This window comes from Lepus europaeus, chromosome 6 (assembly GCF_033115175.1).
Source record: "Lepus europaeus isolate LE1 chromosome 6, mLepTim1.pri, whole genome shotgun sequence".
NCBI classification, from domain to species: domain Eukaryota; kingdom Metazoa; phylum Chordata; class Mammalia; order Lagomorpha; family Leporidae; genus Lepus; species Lepus europaeus.
Window position 1 is genome coordinate 122,607,962 of NC_084832.1, and position 17,610 is coordinate 122,625,571.

Consider the following 17,610-nt stretch of genomic DNA (forward strand, 5'->3'; position numbering starts at 1 on the left):
AATAGGGCGCATGGATTAACTTGTATCCCCCAAGTCCTAATCCCTGGTAGCTATGAATGCACCCTTATTTGGAAATACAATCTATGAACATAGAATTATAGATCTCAAAATGAGACCCCCTGGATTTCGGGTGGGTCCTCAATCAGTCCAGTGACTGATGTCCTGGTAAGAGAAAGGGACAGGAGACTGAGACAGTCACACAGAAGGGAGACCACGTGAGCACACAGGACAGAGTGCAGCATCGCCGCTGTGGCTGAGACACCCGCAGGCCCCACACTGGCGTGGGGGATTCTCCCCAGAGCCTCGAGAAGGAACTGACCTGGGAGGCACCTGGATTTCAACAATCTGCCCTTGAGAAGTGGGAGGAAATATTGAATCTCTGCTCTTTGTGCCGCTGAGAGTGTGGAAATATGTCGCAGCAGCCCTGGGGAAGAACACGCACCAGGGCCCGGGCTGCGAGAGAAGCAGCCACTGAGGTCAGCTGCCCAGTCTGGGCCCAGCGGCGTGGGTTCTGGGGCTCATGGAGAGAGCGGTATCTGTCGGTGAGGTGGCAGCCCAGCCTAGTGCCCTAGGCACAGTGACAAACTCCACACAGGAAACGCACGGGCTGGACTTGACAGGAGGGCTAGAGCTGAAGGGAAAAGGAGGTAGAGACAGGCTTGCAAATCAAGGGTCTCCATCTACAGCAAGGCAAAGTCCTTAAAAAGACTGAACCAGGCACAGCGGAGGGTGGGGTTTTAGAAGGTCAAAAAGGTTAGCAAACAGCTTCAACCTTCTCCCCTAAGATTGGAACGAGACTGAAAAATAAGACATTAGACACCACCAGATGGAGGACGAAGGCTATTACTAACACACAGAGTCTATGCCTGGTAAAGCTGATTAGGACAAAGACCAAAAGGATCTGCCACATTGCTCCCCGTCCCAGCCTCCTCTTCACTGGCCGGGCCCTGGCTCGGCCCCAAGAAGGGGACTTTTGAGTCTGGGGCACATCGACATTTATCCCAGGACTGTCATCCCATAAAAGCAGCCCTGGCAAGAAGCACACAGCCCAATCTCCACTCCTGGCAGCCTTTCACGAGCATAACTCCATCCAGGAGGGAGAGGGAGGCCATGATGTTCAGATTTTCCTGCTGACCAGTGAGGGGAGCAGGGGCCACGAGTGTCCGTGAGCTCCCTCTGTGTGGACCGCAGAGTAGGAGGAACGGAAATTGCTGATAGGGAGCTGTGTAATCAGAGTGGATTGCCCCCTCTCCACCTCGCAGCATTTGTACTGTGCAGGGAGGGCTGGGTTTCCTCTGAGTGCTCAAGTGAGCCTTTGTGGACCTATGCCCCTCGCAGGAGCCATTGACAGGCATGGATGACTGTCCTATGCTGGTCTAGTTAGTGTGCAGTTCAGGACCTTGGTTGGATAGTTAGGAGAAAGGAAACTTCACGCACCTTAGCAATAAATAAGGACACACACAGTCCTGAGGATAACTGGTACCCTGACAATGACGGCAGGCCAGAGATGAAGCCAACATACAGAAGCAGGCACGGGGGCCGGCACTGTGGTGCAGTGGGTTAAAGTCCCAGCCTGCAGTGCCGGCATCCCATATGGGCGCCGTTTCTAGTCCCGGCTGCTCCACTTCTGATCTAGCTCCCTGCTAATGTGTCTGGGAAAGCAGCAGAGGATGGCCCAAGTCCTTGGGCCCCTGCACCCGGGTGGGAAACTCTGAAGAAGCTCCTGGCTCCTGACTTCGTATTGGCTCAGCTGTAGCCACTGCAGCCATTTGGGGAGTAAACAGTGGATGGAAGACCTCTCTCTCTCTCTCTCTCTCTCTCTCTCTTTCTCTGTAACTCTTTCAAATAAATAAAATAAGTATTAAAAAAAAAAAACAACAACAACAACCAGGCAGCGCCAAAAGAACCACTGAGAAGCTACTGCATCATGAACTCTAGATCACACCACGCAGAAGCCGGTGCAGCATCTGCAGTTTGTCAGCTGGTGGGAGTTAATGCATTTGTTTTATTGTTCCAGCAGGTTTGAGTTATTTGACTTGTATCTAAAAGCGTACCCCCAAATAAGGGTTTTGCTCCCCGAGATCCCTGTAGTCACACAGAAATTATCTTGAAAGTTCTTGAGGGAAGCACTAGCTAACTGTGTCTTCTGGAGAAAGTCCTAGAGGCGGCTCTTCTCAAGGCTGTGCCAGTCACGCGCCGCTAGGGCTCCAGGCGACTGAGCAGACCTCCCCAGGAGTCAGGCCCACGGAGCAGCAAAGCCTCAGCCACCCGCTGCGGGTGTGCTTCTCTGGTTTGGCTCGGTTGTGTCTCACTAAAGGAAACTGACAATGTAAGAATAGAGACGATCACGCAGATCGCCTATGAAAACCAAGTACACTTGTACCCTCTGATTTCTCAATCTGCTTCTTAGCATCTCTCCTACAGACACCAACTGAAGGCTCTGCCTACAGCGATGTTCCCTGAAACACTGCTCATGGTAATTAGAAAGTTGATAGGGTGGGTGTCTAACGCAGCAGTTAAGATGCTGCTCGGGATGGTGGCATTCCATTCCAGGGGGCCTGGGTTTGAGTCCTGCACTGCCTCTGACCCCAGCTTCATGTGCACCCTGGAGGTCTCAAATATTAGGTCCCTGACACCCCCAGACACACGGACTGAGTTTCCAGCTCCTGGTTGTACTCCAGCCCTAGGTGTTGCAGGCATCTGGGGAGAGAACCGCGGATGGAAGCTCTTTCTCTGTCTCTTGCCTCTCAAATAAATGAAAAGAAACGACTCTTAAAGTGGAGACTATCATTCCACCAGTAGCAAACGATTATATATATATAATGTATATATATAATATATATATGATATATCCATAGGATGTACTACTAAGAATGAGGTTGCACTGATGAAAAAATTATCTAGTATATGGCTGGGAGAGAAAAGAAAGAAAAATATATAAAGAGGAAAGAAAGAAAAAATACAGTTTGAAAAACACAGTTTAGTAATGCATTATGAAATTCTGTTAAAAATAAACTATGACATATGTTTATGCATAAAAACATCTGAAAGGCTCCCATTTTTAAACTTTTTCCTATTTCTGTATTGTTAAAAAATTTGTAACAGGCATCTTTACTTTTTATCATTCAACACCTTTCTTTTTCAAGTGTGTGTGTGTGTTTCTGTGAGAAAAGATGATCGAGATTGTGAATCATGGTTACTCTCGTAAAAATAACTCAAATTGGTACCTATCACAATGACTTCTTTTTGAGACTAATTTAAGTGACTGTACTTCCGTTTGTATATGCATATGTACACTTGCACACATGACTATTCATTATTCAAAAGTTATAGTGTATGTCAGGCAGGACTCTAGGGATATGCCAACAAATACAAGCACTGTAGATACAGAACGATACCAAATAATCTCAAGAGTATAAATAATGGCCTGGGAAAGCTGTGGAAGACAGCCCAAATGCTCGGGCCCCTGCACCCATGTGGGAGACCCAGAGGAAGCTCCTGACTTCTGGCTTCAGGCCACCTAGCTCCAGCCTTTGGCCATTTGAAGGAGTGAACCAGCGGATGGAAGGCTCCTTCTTTTATCTCCCTCTCTCTACCTGTAACTCTACCTCTCAAATAAATATTAGAAAAAAAGAGTACAAATAACTATGAATGTTGAAATGAAACAAAAATATATATTTGTGAATATGTAATTTTCCATTGTCAAACATTTTCAGTTTGGTGACCAATGTTGTGGCGCAGTGTGTAAGCCACTATCTGCGATGCCAGCATCCTATGTGAGGGCTGGTTTGAGTCTCAACTGCTGCACTTCTGATCCAGCTCCCTGCTAACAGCCTGAGAATACTGGGCCCTGACATCCCCACGGGAGACCCGGATGGAATTCCAGCTCTTGGAAGGCCACTGCAGCCATTTGGGGCATGAACCAGGCAATGGCATATCTCTCTTTCTCTGCCTGTCAAATGAATAAATCTTTTTAACAATTAAAAAAAGTTAGTTATTTCATGATAGAGTTGAATTCATGGGATAAATGTGTAATCTTTGTCAGTTTCACCTTAACCTTAAAGCTGGCATCACTCGATTTGATAGCCAAGTCCATGAAACTACCTGTCCTACTCCGGGCGTGTTGTATTGTGTTGTGGATCAGGCATCTTTAGCCCCTCAGCACACGCCATGATTTGAATGCGAGTTCTCCTCTCAGACTGAGCGCCTCTCTGGATCACAGAAAGCTGTCATCTGCTTTCCCATGCTGAATGCAGACACACCTGTGACAAGTCCCACAGCTGAGCACTGCATGATGAACTATTCCAAGTCTGTTCGTGGTCTTAGTGTGTTCTGCTGCAACTAAACACCAGAAGCTGGGCGGTTTATACACAGCATGAATTTATTTCTTACTGTCTGGAGGCAAGGGAGCCCAAGATCTGGGTGCTGGCAGCAGTAGCGTGTGGCAGGGTCCTGCTCCCTGGCTCATTAGAGGGTGCTTCTGGCTGTGTCCTTGCGTGGAGTTAGCCGGGCTAATGTGCAGTTAGGCCAGTTAACTACGCTTGGCTTTACCGAAGCTGAACAGCATTGCAATCCCTGCCTTCTGATTAGCCGTTATTCTGGTCTTCCCCTGACCGGTCAAATCTAGGTCTGATTTCAGAAAGGGGCCAATCAGAGAGAGCCATTTCATGTATAAAAAGGGCAGTCAAGGGCAAGCTGCATTGGCAGCTCCTCCTGAGCAGCCCCCCTCCCGACTGCTGCTGTGGGAGGTTTCCTGCTTTCAATAAATCTTGCTTTGCTCACTGTCCCTGTCGGTGTGGAAAATCTTCTTCCACATAAGAACCGAGACTGTCCTCATCCTCAACCTCCAGAAACATCCTTGCAGGGCAGAAGGAAGGAGCTAGCTCTCCCCGGTGGTCGATAAAGGTGTTAACCCCACTGACAGGAAGCCCCCTGATTACATCCTGAGGATCTCCCCCTCTTTGTGGGGAGTGTTACCGCGCAGCCGGTAAGCGGCTGCTTGGAACCCATCCCAGGCTGGGCTGCCTGGATCAACTCCTGCCTTTGCTTCTGATCCAGCTTCCTGCTAATGTGCCTGGGAGGCAGCAGGCACAAGAATTTGAGTTCCTGCCACCCACGTGCAAGACCCAGATAGGTTTCCTGGCTTCTGGCTTCAGCCTGGCCCAACTCCAGCAGCTGCATGGATTCTCTGTCTCTCTGTCTAAATCTCTCTTTTTCCCTCTATCTCGCTCATTGTCTTTCTGCTTAAAAAAAAAAAAATGACTTCAAGTCTAAATCAATGATGGGATTATGGTTAAATTGTTAAGCTTAAATTAATTGCCTCGTGAACAGGCGTATTGATTATGACTGTAAAGCACAGGGATCTGCGCTCTGTTTCTAGGTCAGATGTCCGCTCTCTGTTGAGGAAGCCGAGGAATGCATTAGTCCACTTCCTGAGCGAGTAAACTGAGTGATGCGTGGCTGTGAGCAAACAAAACACTTCCAGACCTCTTGTGCAGCTCTCGGCTTCACCAGACAGGAAGAGAGATCAAGCCACAGTCTGAACATGTGTGTCCTCAAAATTCTGATGCACTAACCCCTAAGGTGATAGTATTTAGGAAGTGAAACCTTTTTATTTCTTTGTTTTTTAAATTTACTTAAAAGGCGGAGCAACACAGAGAGAGGGAGAGACTGGGAGGGAGAGGCAGATCTTCCCCGTCTTTTCCCCTCTCCTCTGGTGGATCTCAGAAACCCAGTTACCTGAACCATCACCACTGCCCCCCAGGGCCTACACCAACAGGAAGCTGGAGTCAGGAGCTGGAATGGGACCCAGGGACTCCGACGTGGAACACAGCGTCTCAGCTGCTCCCAGGCTGGAAATCTGAGAGGGGGAGATTCACAAAGTCTGTGGCCCTGACTAGCTTCTAGGCACCCATCATGCTCAAAGCTTGCAGCCCCTGGCCGGCATCATTTCCAGGGAGGAATTTTATTACATAATGGCTTTCGGAAAACATTTTGAAGAGTACGTGTTCTGGCTTTTTTTCCCCTCTCCCTCTCTCTCTTTCAAGAATTCTCCTAGGATGATTTCCTTTAACTTCAGACTCAAACAATAATTACAGATGGCAAGAAAGATGCTGGGAAAGAAGCCAGTTTAATTGTACTCTCTGGAATAATTGTTCCTGACTTCCAGCCTGCCCATTGTGATATTTTCTGGAAGAAAAAAAAATATTATCAGACTCCAACAATCTTCCAACAAGTAAAAATTATAATCTGGTGGGTGCCTATTTAAAGCAACAGAATCCAAGGCAATGTAAGAGTCTTAATTTGGGTTTGCATGTTATTAACTAAGAGTGGGAGAGAGCATTATCTGGCACGAAAGAGCCAGGAGCATGAATCAGCCACTTGAGACGCACTCTCCTTTCTTCAAGGTTTGAGATAAATAGAACAACTTCAGCGCCTTGAGTTGAGCTTCTCTGCCAGGAAATTGCAAGCAAACCCCTCATCATTGCACAGAACTGTTGATGCTCCTCAAAGCCATTTGTAAATAAATGACCTTATACAAAAGCATAATCTAAATTTAAATTGGTGTGTTAAATCCTTTCTTAAGGTTTATTTATTTGTTATCTACTTGAAAGGCAAAGCAACACACAGAGAAAGAGACAGAGACAGACAGATCTTTCATTTGCTAGTTCACTCGTTAAATACCCACAACAGCCAGAGCTGGACCAGGCTGCAACCATGAGCCCAGAAGTCCATCCAGGTCTCCCCTGCGTGTATCAGGGGCCCAAGCACTTGAGCCATCATTTGCTACCTCCCAGGAAGCATCAGCAGGAAGCTGATTCAGAAGCTGAGCGGCACTACTTGGATATGGGATGCAGGCATCCCAGGTCGCAGCATAACCTGCTGTCCCAACTCCTGCCCCTGGTGTGCTAGATCTTGAACTCAGAGCAACTATATTTTTCTTTCTTTTAAAAAAAGATTTATTCATTTATTTATTCGAAAGGCAGAGTCATGGAGAAGCAGAGGCAGAGAGAGAGTGAAACATCTGGTGGTTCACTCCCCAAATGGCCCAATAGGCCGGAGCTGGGCTGATCTGAAGCCAGGAGCCAGGAGTTTCTTCCAAGTCTCCCTCAGGACTTGGGCCGTCTACTACTGCTTTCCCAGACCAGAGCAGAGAGTTGGATCAGAAGTGGAGCAGCCAGGACACGAATCAGCACCCATATGGGCTGCTGGCACTGCAGGCAGCAGCTTTACCGACTACACCTCAGTGCCAGCCCCACAACTATATTTTTCAAAAGTGAAATCTTACTCTTAAAGATGGTCTATCATTTAAAATATACATTTAACAATTTGTTCTGGCACTAGTAATAGCCAGGTTGAGGCAACTGAAGGTTCAACACATTTCACACATCTTTTAAAACAGATTATTATTTATGTCAGAGGCAGACAGAGGGAGAACACAGTTCCCATTTACTGGTTTACGCCCCACACTGCCCCAGGACTGAAACCAGAGAAGGCAGGAACTGAATCCAGGTCTCTGCCATGGGGGGCCGTGGGAGTACTGTTCCTGCTGCCTCCCAGGGTCTGCATCGGCAGGAAGCCAGAGCCAGGAGCCAGAACCGGGAGTCAGAACCAGGTACCCTCACAAGAGACACCAGCCTCTGCAGTGCTAGGCCAAGCCCCTGCCCCTGCATTTCCTGTAGCATTGTCTGACCACCTCAGCTGGAGTAAATATCATTCAGTTTAAAGCTCTGTCATTCAATTCTTATATGTATTTCCGACTTCCAGTTTGCCAATTCATTCATGTATCATGTAAAAAAGGGTACTTAAAAAATCATGAAAGGGGGGCTGGCGCTGTGGTGTAGTGGTAAGCCCGCTGCCTGTGCCGTCGGCATCCCATACAGGTGCTGGTTCGAGTCCCAGCTGCTCCGCTTCCAGTCCAGCTAACTGTGAATGCACCTGGGAAAGCAGTGGAGGAAGGTCCAAGTGCCTGGGCCCCGCACTCACGTGGGAGACCCAGGAGAAGCTTGGAGCTGCTAATTCCTGGCTTCAAAACAGCCCAGCTCCAGCCTTTGTGGGCGTTTGGGGGGTGAAACAGCACATGAGATCGATCTCTCTCTCTCTCTCTCTCTCTGCCTTTCAAATAAATAAATAAATCTTTAACAAATTCACAAAAGGAACAGTGTATTTCAGCTTTTAGAAATGGCGCAGCACCTGACACACCATGCCAGATGCTCCGTTCTCGATCAGAGTGCCTGGGTTTGAGTCCTGGCTCCATTTCTGATTGCACCTTCGTCTGATTAGACCGTGGAAGGCAACAGGTGATTGGAAGGCAACAGGTGATGGTTCAGGTAGCTGAGTCCCTGCCCCTGGACAGACCCTGGGAGACCTGGACAAGTTCCTGGACTATCCCTGGCTGTGGTAGGCATCTGGGGAGTGAACCAGCAGACTGAACATCTCTCTCAGTCTCTGGCCCTCTTTCTGCCTGCCAAATAAATAAACAAAAAATGAGTAAACAATATATCTTGAAATTCTAAATGGTTAAGAACATAAAATTCCCATGGCTTCACAATGGGGATACTCTCTGAGAAAAGCATCTCTCAGTGATTCCATCACTGTGCGCACATCATCGAGAGTGCTGAAATTTAGGTGGTGTGGCCAATCACAAAAGAAAAAAAGAACGTAAAATTTAAGAGCAGAATTCTCATTAAAACCTCTCTGCAAATTCCCTTTCTACAATTCACTTCAGTTACTTATTAACTGAATGTACTCTGTAATTACTAGAGAGAAAGAGTTAAAAGTATCTTACTGGTAAACTGCCTAATTTGTAGTTCTAAACGTAAAAATACTGTGGAGCTTCCTTTTCAACAGTGTTGAGTACAAAACTGAGTTATAGGGATGCGTCTAAGGCAACGCATGGCCAGAATTTGATATTTTCAATTTCACAAAAAAGTTGTTGAAAAACGGAAAACTTGCTAAGGTCTTATCTGAATTTAGACACTAAAACACAGTCTGTCTTGTAATGCATTTTAACATGTTATCACTGGCTACAGGCAGGCAGTAGTTATGCAAAGCTAGTAATTAATGTGACAGCCGTGGAGCGCGGAGGCCAAATTAGGGGGAATTATTTACTCTCATTTGCCATGATTGGAGGTGTACAGGAGGCCCCAGCAGCCGCGATAAAGAGGTCATTGTTAAACACACACTGCTTTTTATGTTCATCTTGAAATGTACAATTTCACAAAATCCTTTCAAGAAAAACAACCCTAAATGCAAGTAAAATACAGGAAACAAGTAAGTCTTGTGCCCTGTGTGTCTATTTTCAAACAATAGCCATGGGTTCCAAACACTGGATAAATACTGAACTCTTTTTTTTTTTTTTATGAACTTTTTTCTGATGGCAATTTCCAAACATGCACAAAATGGGAAGAAGAGGCCTCTGTTGCCTGTATTCCACATTTAGCGTGTGTGTGTCCAAGAGCTTAAGACTCTTTTTTCAAAGTATAATCATTATGCCAGAGTCACACGCTCAAAAATTAATACCTTAACATCAGTAATAGAAAAATATGGATTTTTTTTTTTTTTTAACAAGCAGAGTGGACAGTGAGAGAGAGAGGCAGAGAAAAAGGTCTTCCGGCCGGCGCCGTGGCTCAACAGGCTAATCCTCCGCCTTGCGGCGCTGGCACACCGGGTTCTAGTCCCGGTCGGGGCACCGATCCTGTCCTGGTTGCCCCTCTTCCAGGCCAGCTCTCTGCTGTGGCCAGGGAGTGCAGTGGAGGATGGCCAAAGTGTTTGGGCTCTGCACCCCAGGGGAGACCAGGATAAGCACCTGGCTCCTGCCATCGGAACAGCGCGGTGCGCCGGCCGCAGCGCGCTACCGTGGCGGCCATTGGAGGGTGAACCAACGGCAAAAGGAAGACCTTTCTCTCTGTCTCTCTCTCACTGTCCACTCTGCCTGTCAAAAATATTAAAAAAAAAAAAAGAAAGAAAAAGGTCTTCCTTTTCCGTTGGTTCACCCCACAATGGCCGCTGCGGCCGGCGCACCGCACTGATCCGGAGCCAGGAGCTTCTCCTGGTCTCCCATGCAGATGCAGGGCCCAAGGACTTGGGCCATCCTCCACTGCACTCCCAGGCCAGAGCAGAGAGCTGGACTGGAAGAGGAGCAACCGGGACAGAATCTGGAGCCCCAATTGGGACTAGAACCTGGTGTCCTGGCACCGCAGGCATAGGATTAGCCTAGTGAGCCGGGGTGCCGGCCCTTAATATGTTATTAAATGTTAAAGCTCTCATCATAAAAGTCACATGACTTGGATAATATTGACAGTTACTGAGATGGAGGTAGACTTCAGTCAGACCTGGGCCAGACAAAGGCCCCCGTTCTTGTGTTCTCACTGTCTTTCGCTGTGAGATGGAGGTGAGCACGAGCAGTTGCCACACCCTGTGCTGGAGTGCCCGAGTCTGAGTCCCAGCTGTGCTTGGTTCCAGCTTCCTGCAAACGTACCCCAAGGCAGGCAGCAGGCAAGGCTCACGTCCTTAGGTCCCTGCCACCACGTGGAACCTGCTGCAGGCCCTTGGGGGGTGAACCACTGGGACGGAGAACTCCTTTGTTGTGTCTGTCTCTCTGCCTGCCAAATAATTTTTTTAGAAAACAGACATGATACCATCAACCTCATAGGGTTGTTTGGAATGAAATGAGATAATCCTACAACGCCCAAATGTCTAAATTTCCCATGCAGAACTCTTGATTTTCTCTGCCAGACCTGCTCCTCACAGTCTCCCCGCATGAGCTCCCAGCAGCACCAGGCATGTTTGCTTGGCCCCCAAACCACAGTCACTCCTGACCTTCTCTTTGAAAAACACATCTCACCACCAACCTCTGACACCGCCCCCAGCGATGAGGTCTGTGTTCAACACTGACGTGCAGTTTAACCACTCTGGTCGGGCTTCATTGCTATCACCCTGGTTCTGCAATTCTCTACAGGTCAGGTTTCAGGATCCCTTTTTTTCTTTTAGGATTTATTCATCTGAAAGGCAGAGTGACAGCCACACAGATCTTCCGTCCACTGGTTCGCTCCCCAAATGACTCCAAGGCCAGGTCAAAGTCAGGAACCTGGAACTCCATCCTGGTCTCCCACGTGGGTGGCAGGGGCCAGGGTGTGGTGCAGCAGGTTAAGCCGTGGTCTGTGATGCCGGCATCCCATACTGGAGCACCGACTCGAGTCCCAGCTGCTCCACTCTGATCTTGCTCTCTGCTAATAAGCCTGGGAAAGCAATGGAAGAAGCTCCACGTGGGGAGTGAAGCAGTGGGTGGAAGACACCCCCCCCCCCCACCGTGCCTCTGCCTTTCTGTAACTCTGCCTTTGAAATAAATAAACAAATCTTTAGAAAAAGATTTTGCAATGAATCCATTAATAGAATCAAAGCCATCCAGTGTTCCAATAGTATATCCCAAAACGTAGTGATTTAAAGCAACTATTTTAGCTGGACTCAACTGGGTGATTTTTCTACCGGTCTTGCCAGTGGTCACTTGTGCAATCAGTGTCACATCGACTGGGGACTGGGCTCAGCTGGGTGTCCAAGTCCCTCCCCACACAGCCTCTGTGCTGTGATCTATAGAGCAAGCAGTCAATGTCTTTCACGGCAGCGCAGGGTTCCCAAGAACAAAAAGTAGAAGCTGGTAGTCCTTGCAAGACTTAGGGCTGGAACTGGCACTGTGTCACTTCTGCCACATCTTGCTGGCTAATGCACTCACAAGACCAGCCTAGATCTGAAGACCAGAAGAGTTTCATGGGGTTAGGCGACAGTGAGTAACACGTGAGACTGACAAGCACACCTGTGAAGGCTCAGGATCTCCTACCTATTGCATTATGACAAACTGTCTAGCAGCTAGGGAGGGAAGAAATCCCCCAGGTGACTGCTGTACTGCAAATTACAGCATCTTTCCTATGGACAGCGGCACAAACTAGAGCAAGAGAAAGCTACGAAGTGTTTTGTACAGGAGTCTTTGCTGCAGGTCGATTAGAAGTATGCACCTGGCTATGGGAATATTTTATTACACAGACCCTCTGTAGCTTTCTGAGGGGACTGCAAAACATTCATGGAGAAATGGAATTAAAAGCTAAACTTGGGGAGCCGGCGCTGTGGCACAGTGGGTTAAAGCCGTGGCCGGCAGCGCCAGCATCCCATATGCGTCCAGGTTGGTGTCCCAGTTGCTCCACTTCTGATCCAGCTCTCTGCTATGGCCTGGGAAAGCAGTAGAAGATGGCCCAAGTCTTTGGACCCCTGCACCAGTGTGGGAGACCTGGAAGAAGCACCTGACTCCTGGCTTCGGATCAGGTCAGCTCTGGCCATGTGGTCATTTGGGGAGTGAATCATCAGATGAAAGACTCTCTCTCTCTCTCTCTCTCTCTCTCTCTCTCTTTGGCTCTACCTCGCTCTGTAACTCTGTCCTTCAAATAAATAAAGTCAATCTTTAAAAACTAAACTTGGGCGCAAAAAGAATTGAGATTCATGGAGTTTTTTCATAATAAACATTTTCAATGAACTTTTTGAAGATCCCTCATGTTTGTTAAAATGGAATTTTGTGCTCCTCACCCCTAACTGGGCAGCACCATGGAATGGTTACACACAGGATTCTGGACCCAGCTCCCTGCTTCTGAGTCCTGGCTGGGCGGCACCGCATCAATGACCTTCACAGGCTTTGTGACCCCGTCCTGATTCCATTGCCTCATCTATAAAATGGGAACAAGGAGGATGGACCACAAATCGTGGATTTGCGAGAATTAAATTAGGGAACGTGGGAACCAGCTTTGTGGCACAGAGAGTTAAGCTGCCACATGTGACGCTGGCACCCCACACTGGAGCCCCAGTTCAAGTCCTGGCTGCTCTGCTTCCAATCCAGCTTCCTGCTAGTGCTCTTGGGAAAGCAAAAGAAGATGGCTCAAATGCTTGCCCCTGCCACCCACATGGGAGACCTGGAAGAGCTCCTTGCTCTTGACTTGGGCCCGGCTCAGTCACAGCTCTCATGGCCATTCAGGGAGTGAACCAGTGGATGGAAGATCAATCAATCAATCGCTCTCAAGCAAAATTATTCTTGTGTGGCCAGCATGTGGTGTAGCAGGTAAAGCCGCTGCCTGCAGTGCCGGCATCCCATATGGGAGCTGGTTCAAGTCCCGGCTGCTCCACTGCTGATCCAGCTCTCTGCTATGGTCTGGGAAAGCAGCAGAGGGTGGCCCAGGTGCTTGGGCCCCTGCACCTGTCTGAGAGACTATGAGGAGGCTCCTGGCCGCTGGCTTTGGATTGGCCCAGCTCCAGCCATTGCGGCCATTTAGGGACTGGACCAGTGGATGGAAGACCTTTCTCTCTCTCTCTCTCTCCCTCTCTCTGTGACTCTATCTCTGAAGTATACAGATAAAATATTTTTTAAAAATGTTAATTCTAAGAACATCAGTACTTACATTTGTCATGCAGTAGCTACCTGCGTGTTTGTTTGCTTGTCTGTTTGAAAAGTAGGACAAGAGAGATCTTCCATCTGCAAGTTCACTCCCCAAATGTCCGCAACAGCCAGGGCTGGGCCAGGCTGAGGCCAGGAGCCAGGAGCTCTGTCTGGGACTCCGATGTGGGCAGTCATCACCTCCTGCTTCCTGGGTACGTTAGCAGAAAGATGAGTTGGAGCAGAACAGCTGGAACTTGAAGCAGGACATCCAATACCGGAAGTAGGTTTCCCCATTGACAGCTTAACCCACTGTGCCACTTCCCTGTGGGCAACTGAAACAAATCAAAATAATTTACCAGGGCACAATCTAAAACATTCCCTCGTGAAGGCTTTTTCCAATTATCAGCTAGATAAACACCATTAGTGGTTCTGCCATAGGGTCAGATGTTCTTTTTTTCAAAACTTGTTTTTGCAATTATTTAATCAGATTTTTCGTAAGACTCTGACCTCGATGTACTTTGACCTTCTTTAATAGCTCATCAGAGACGCCCTTGAAGAGAATGCGGCGGTGAGTGGCAGGTGGAGGTAACAGTGGGGAGCGGAGTCCGCTCAAAGGTTGGACGTGATTACGCAGGGACTCTGCCTGTGAAGGGGGAGACTAGAATTCATCTAGTCTTTGATCAACTGTTCTAGGTGAATTCCCACACTGCCACGGACAATTTTAGACCCCCTGGGCAGGACGAATTTACTATGGTAAAGATGTAAGCATGAGGAGTGGCCATCCGGCCTAGCGGTTAGTGTGCGTGCCCATGTTCCATGTCGGAGTGCCCGCATTCACGGCCCAGCTCCTGACGCCAGCTCCGTGCTAACGAAGACCCTGGAAGGAGCATGTGATGGCTCGAGTATTTGTGTGTCTGCCACCCACGTGGGACACCTGAAATGAGGTCCTGCCTCTTGGCTTTGGCTACGGCTGGGGGCCACCGAAGGCATCTGGGGAGTGAGCCAGCAGATGGGAACTTTCTGTCTCTCAAAGAAACACATTTTTTAAACAAGATTAAAATAGTACATTCCGGGGCTGGTGCCATGGCTCACTTGGTTAATCTTACTAAGCCTGCGGTGCCGGCATCCCATATGGATGCCATATTCTAGTCCTGGTTGCTCCTCTTCCAGTCCAGCTCTCTGCTGTGGCCTGGGAGAGCAGTGGAGGATGGCCCAAGTGCTTGGGCCTCTGCACCTGCCTGGGAGACCAGGAAGAAGCACCTGGCTCCTGGCTTCAGATCGGCACAGCGCCAGCCATAGCGGCCATTTGGGGGGTGAACCAACGGAAGGAAGACGCCTCTCTGTCTATAACTCTACCTGTCAAAAAAAAAAAAAAAACACACACATTCCATTTCTGTGTCCCAGCAGCTTTAGAAAGCGTTTCATATCCCGAGCAGTCTCCGGAACACAGCAAGACGAACACACTATGACTTCCGTGATGATCCATGTTCCAAAGGTGAGAGGCAAACAGGAGATTAGGTGTAGAAGAGTGGGTGTTGATCCTCTGAGCCGGCAGTTTATCTGAGTGACTGAAAAGGAGACCTGCAGTCCCGCTGTTCCCGCACTTGGCGCGCACGCACCTGCCCAGTGCCGGGCTCTGACACGTCAAGCTGTAATTCTCTTCTCTCCTCGTGCTCAGTTTTCATGAAGCTGTCACCGTAAAGGAGGACAAGCCAGGCAGGCGCAATCCTACCACACAGCCCCATTACATTCGTCCCCACCTACTGCTTTGCGGATTCTGTCCAGGTACAAACAGCCTTGTACGTAATTATCGCGTGCATGTGCTTAATTTCACGTCTCTCATTTCATAGCAACATTTGTTCATGCTGTTTCATAATCTTCTTAATTATTATGGCTCCACACTCTTGCTCATTGCTGTGCGATAATTTACCTCGCCACTTATCTATTCGTAGACTCTATTCCTAGACACTAAGGTTGTTCCTGACTTCTTTTGGCTACAGAAGCTGAAATGAACTTCTCCCTATTTATCCCTTTCTTGGCATTATTTCCATGTCATAACTTTGTAAGGATAAGAGTGTAAGTCGTGGCTGCTGGTGTTGTGGCGCAGTGGATCCAACCACTGCCTGTGCAGTCGGCATCCCACGTGAGCACCAGTTTTAGTTCCGGTTGCTCCATTTCGGATCCAGCTTCCTGCCAATGTACCTGGGAGTGCAGCAGCAGAGGCTCCAAATACTTGGCTCCCTGACACCTGTGAAGGAGACCAGGTGGTCTTCCAGGCTCCTGGCTTCCACCTGGCCCAGCCCTGACTGTTGTGGCCTTGGTGGGGAGGGGTGAACCAGCAGGTGGAAGATCTCTGTCTCTCCATCTCTCTCTAACTCTGCCTTTCAAATAAATACATTTTCTGTCTGAAGATGACTACAACAATAGGTGGGGACTTCAAAAAACTCATGGAAAAACAGAATTAAACTAAGTTTCATTTGGTGCAGATGCTGAAATTCATGTATGTTTGCCCATAACACACACTTTCCAAGGACTTTTAAAGAATCCTCATGTCTCTGGATCCCATTGCTTTCCTTCTTTTTAAAAGATTTATTTATTTATTTGAAAGTCAGAGTTACAGAGAGAGGAGGAGAACAGATCTTTCATCCACTGGTTCACTCCTCACATGGCCACAACAGCCAGGGCTGGGCCAGGTCGAAGCTGGGAGCCAGGAGCCTCGTCCGGATCTCCCAGGTGCACGCAGGGGCACAAGCACTTGGACCATCTTCTATTGCCTTCCCAGGAGCATTAGCAGGGAGCTGGGTGGGAAGTGGAACAGCCAGGACTCAAACTGGCACCCATATGGGATGCTGGCACCGCGGGGCAGTGGTCTAACCTCCTGTGCCACAGCAGCAGCCCCCAGTGCTCTTCTGCATCGTGACCTTGTCACCCCCCTTGAGCTCTCGCAGGCTCTGACAGCTTTGACCACTAAGAAACACGACAGGTGACAGTGACCTTGTGCCTGTTTCAGGGGCAGCCCTTCAGCAGCCTGCTGGCATCTACTTCCTGCTTCTGGGAGTCTGACTACTGGGAGCCCACCCTGCCCTGCTAAGTCCAAGCCTGACAAAAAGGCCCCGGGGGCTGCAGTGCTAGCTGAAGAGCAAGAAAAATCCAAGGAGCATCGCAACATCAGACACCAGGAGAGACGCCACTTGCCAGTGTGCATACCCACACAGGGCGGTTTCACAATATGCAGGCATCCTCCACGAGCTTGCTGGGGACCCCTCTCGTGTGCACGGATTTCCAGAAACCTTTGCATCCCCATAAACTTACCTTTTAATTCTACTTTCTGCACAAAGTTTTTGAAGTTCCCTTGTATGTTCTGGACCTCACTGCCCCCATAAAGCCAGGTAGACAATCTGTCTACTAGAGTCCTCCCCAAGTTCCTTATCCACAAAACCATGGGGAAAATAAATGGTTGTATGAAGCCACTCAGCTTTTTGGGAGCTACTTAGTAACAGGTATTTGAAGCACAGGTCAAAAAGCAAGTTTGCTTTTCCCCAACTTAAACAGAGTTTTGAGCAGGACTGAGCCAGCTCATGTGTTCTGCCGTGTCCTGGGAGAGCCTCTGCCCTCAAAGGTGCAGCCCTGCAAGCATGCGTCCTCTGGACTGATTCTAAGTTTCAGCATTTAGGGTTGAGCATTAACATCCAGCTCCTCCGAGGGCGTTTCAATCGCGTCCCTCTTCCGAGAACTAATCCTCACTGCAGGGCCCTCCGGGGACTTCACATCCTCACCATCGCTGGCTTCCTTCTTTCTTACCCCTTGTGCCTCCCACGTTTAAGAAAATGTACCGGTGCTGGCGTTGTGGTGCAGCTGGTTAATACACTGCCTGCCGTGCTGGCATCCCCTGTGGGGTCAGTTCAAGTCCGGCTGCTCCACTTCCGATCCAGCTTCCTGCTAATGTGCATGGGAAAGCAGCAGAAGATGGCCCAAGCGATTGGGCCCCTGCACCCATGTGGGAGACCCGGATGGAGCTCTTGGCTTAGGTCTGGCCCAGCCCTGGTCATTGCAGCCATTTGGGGAGTGACTCAGCAGGTGGGAAACTTCTCTCTGCCTCAGCCTCTCCCTCTCTGTGATTATGTCTTTTTTTAGGAAAAAAAAAAGACTTCTGTGACTATAGTTGGTCCGTGTGAACTCGTGACTACACAGTTGGT

General features: G+C 48.8%; 1 long non-coding RNA gene across 1 annotated transcript; it reads left to right on the plus strand.

Annotated features, from left to right (window-relative positions):
• The first annotated feature begins 14,835 nt into the window (after positions 1–14,835).
• LOC133762523 (uncharacterized) lies at positions 14,836–16,495 on the plus strand. The gene is made up of 3 exons (XR_009866280.1): positions 14,836–14,909; positions 15,093–15,199; positions 16,425–16,495. It is a non-coding gene; the product is annotated as an uncharacterized LOC133762523 (long non-coding RNA).
• Positions 16,496–17,610: the final 1,115 nt, after the last annotated feature.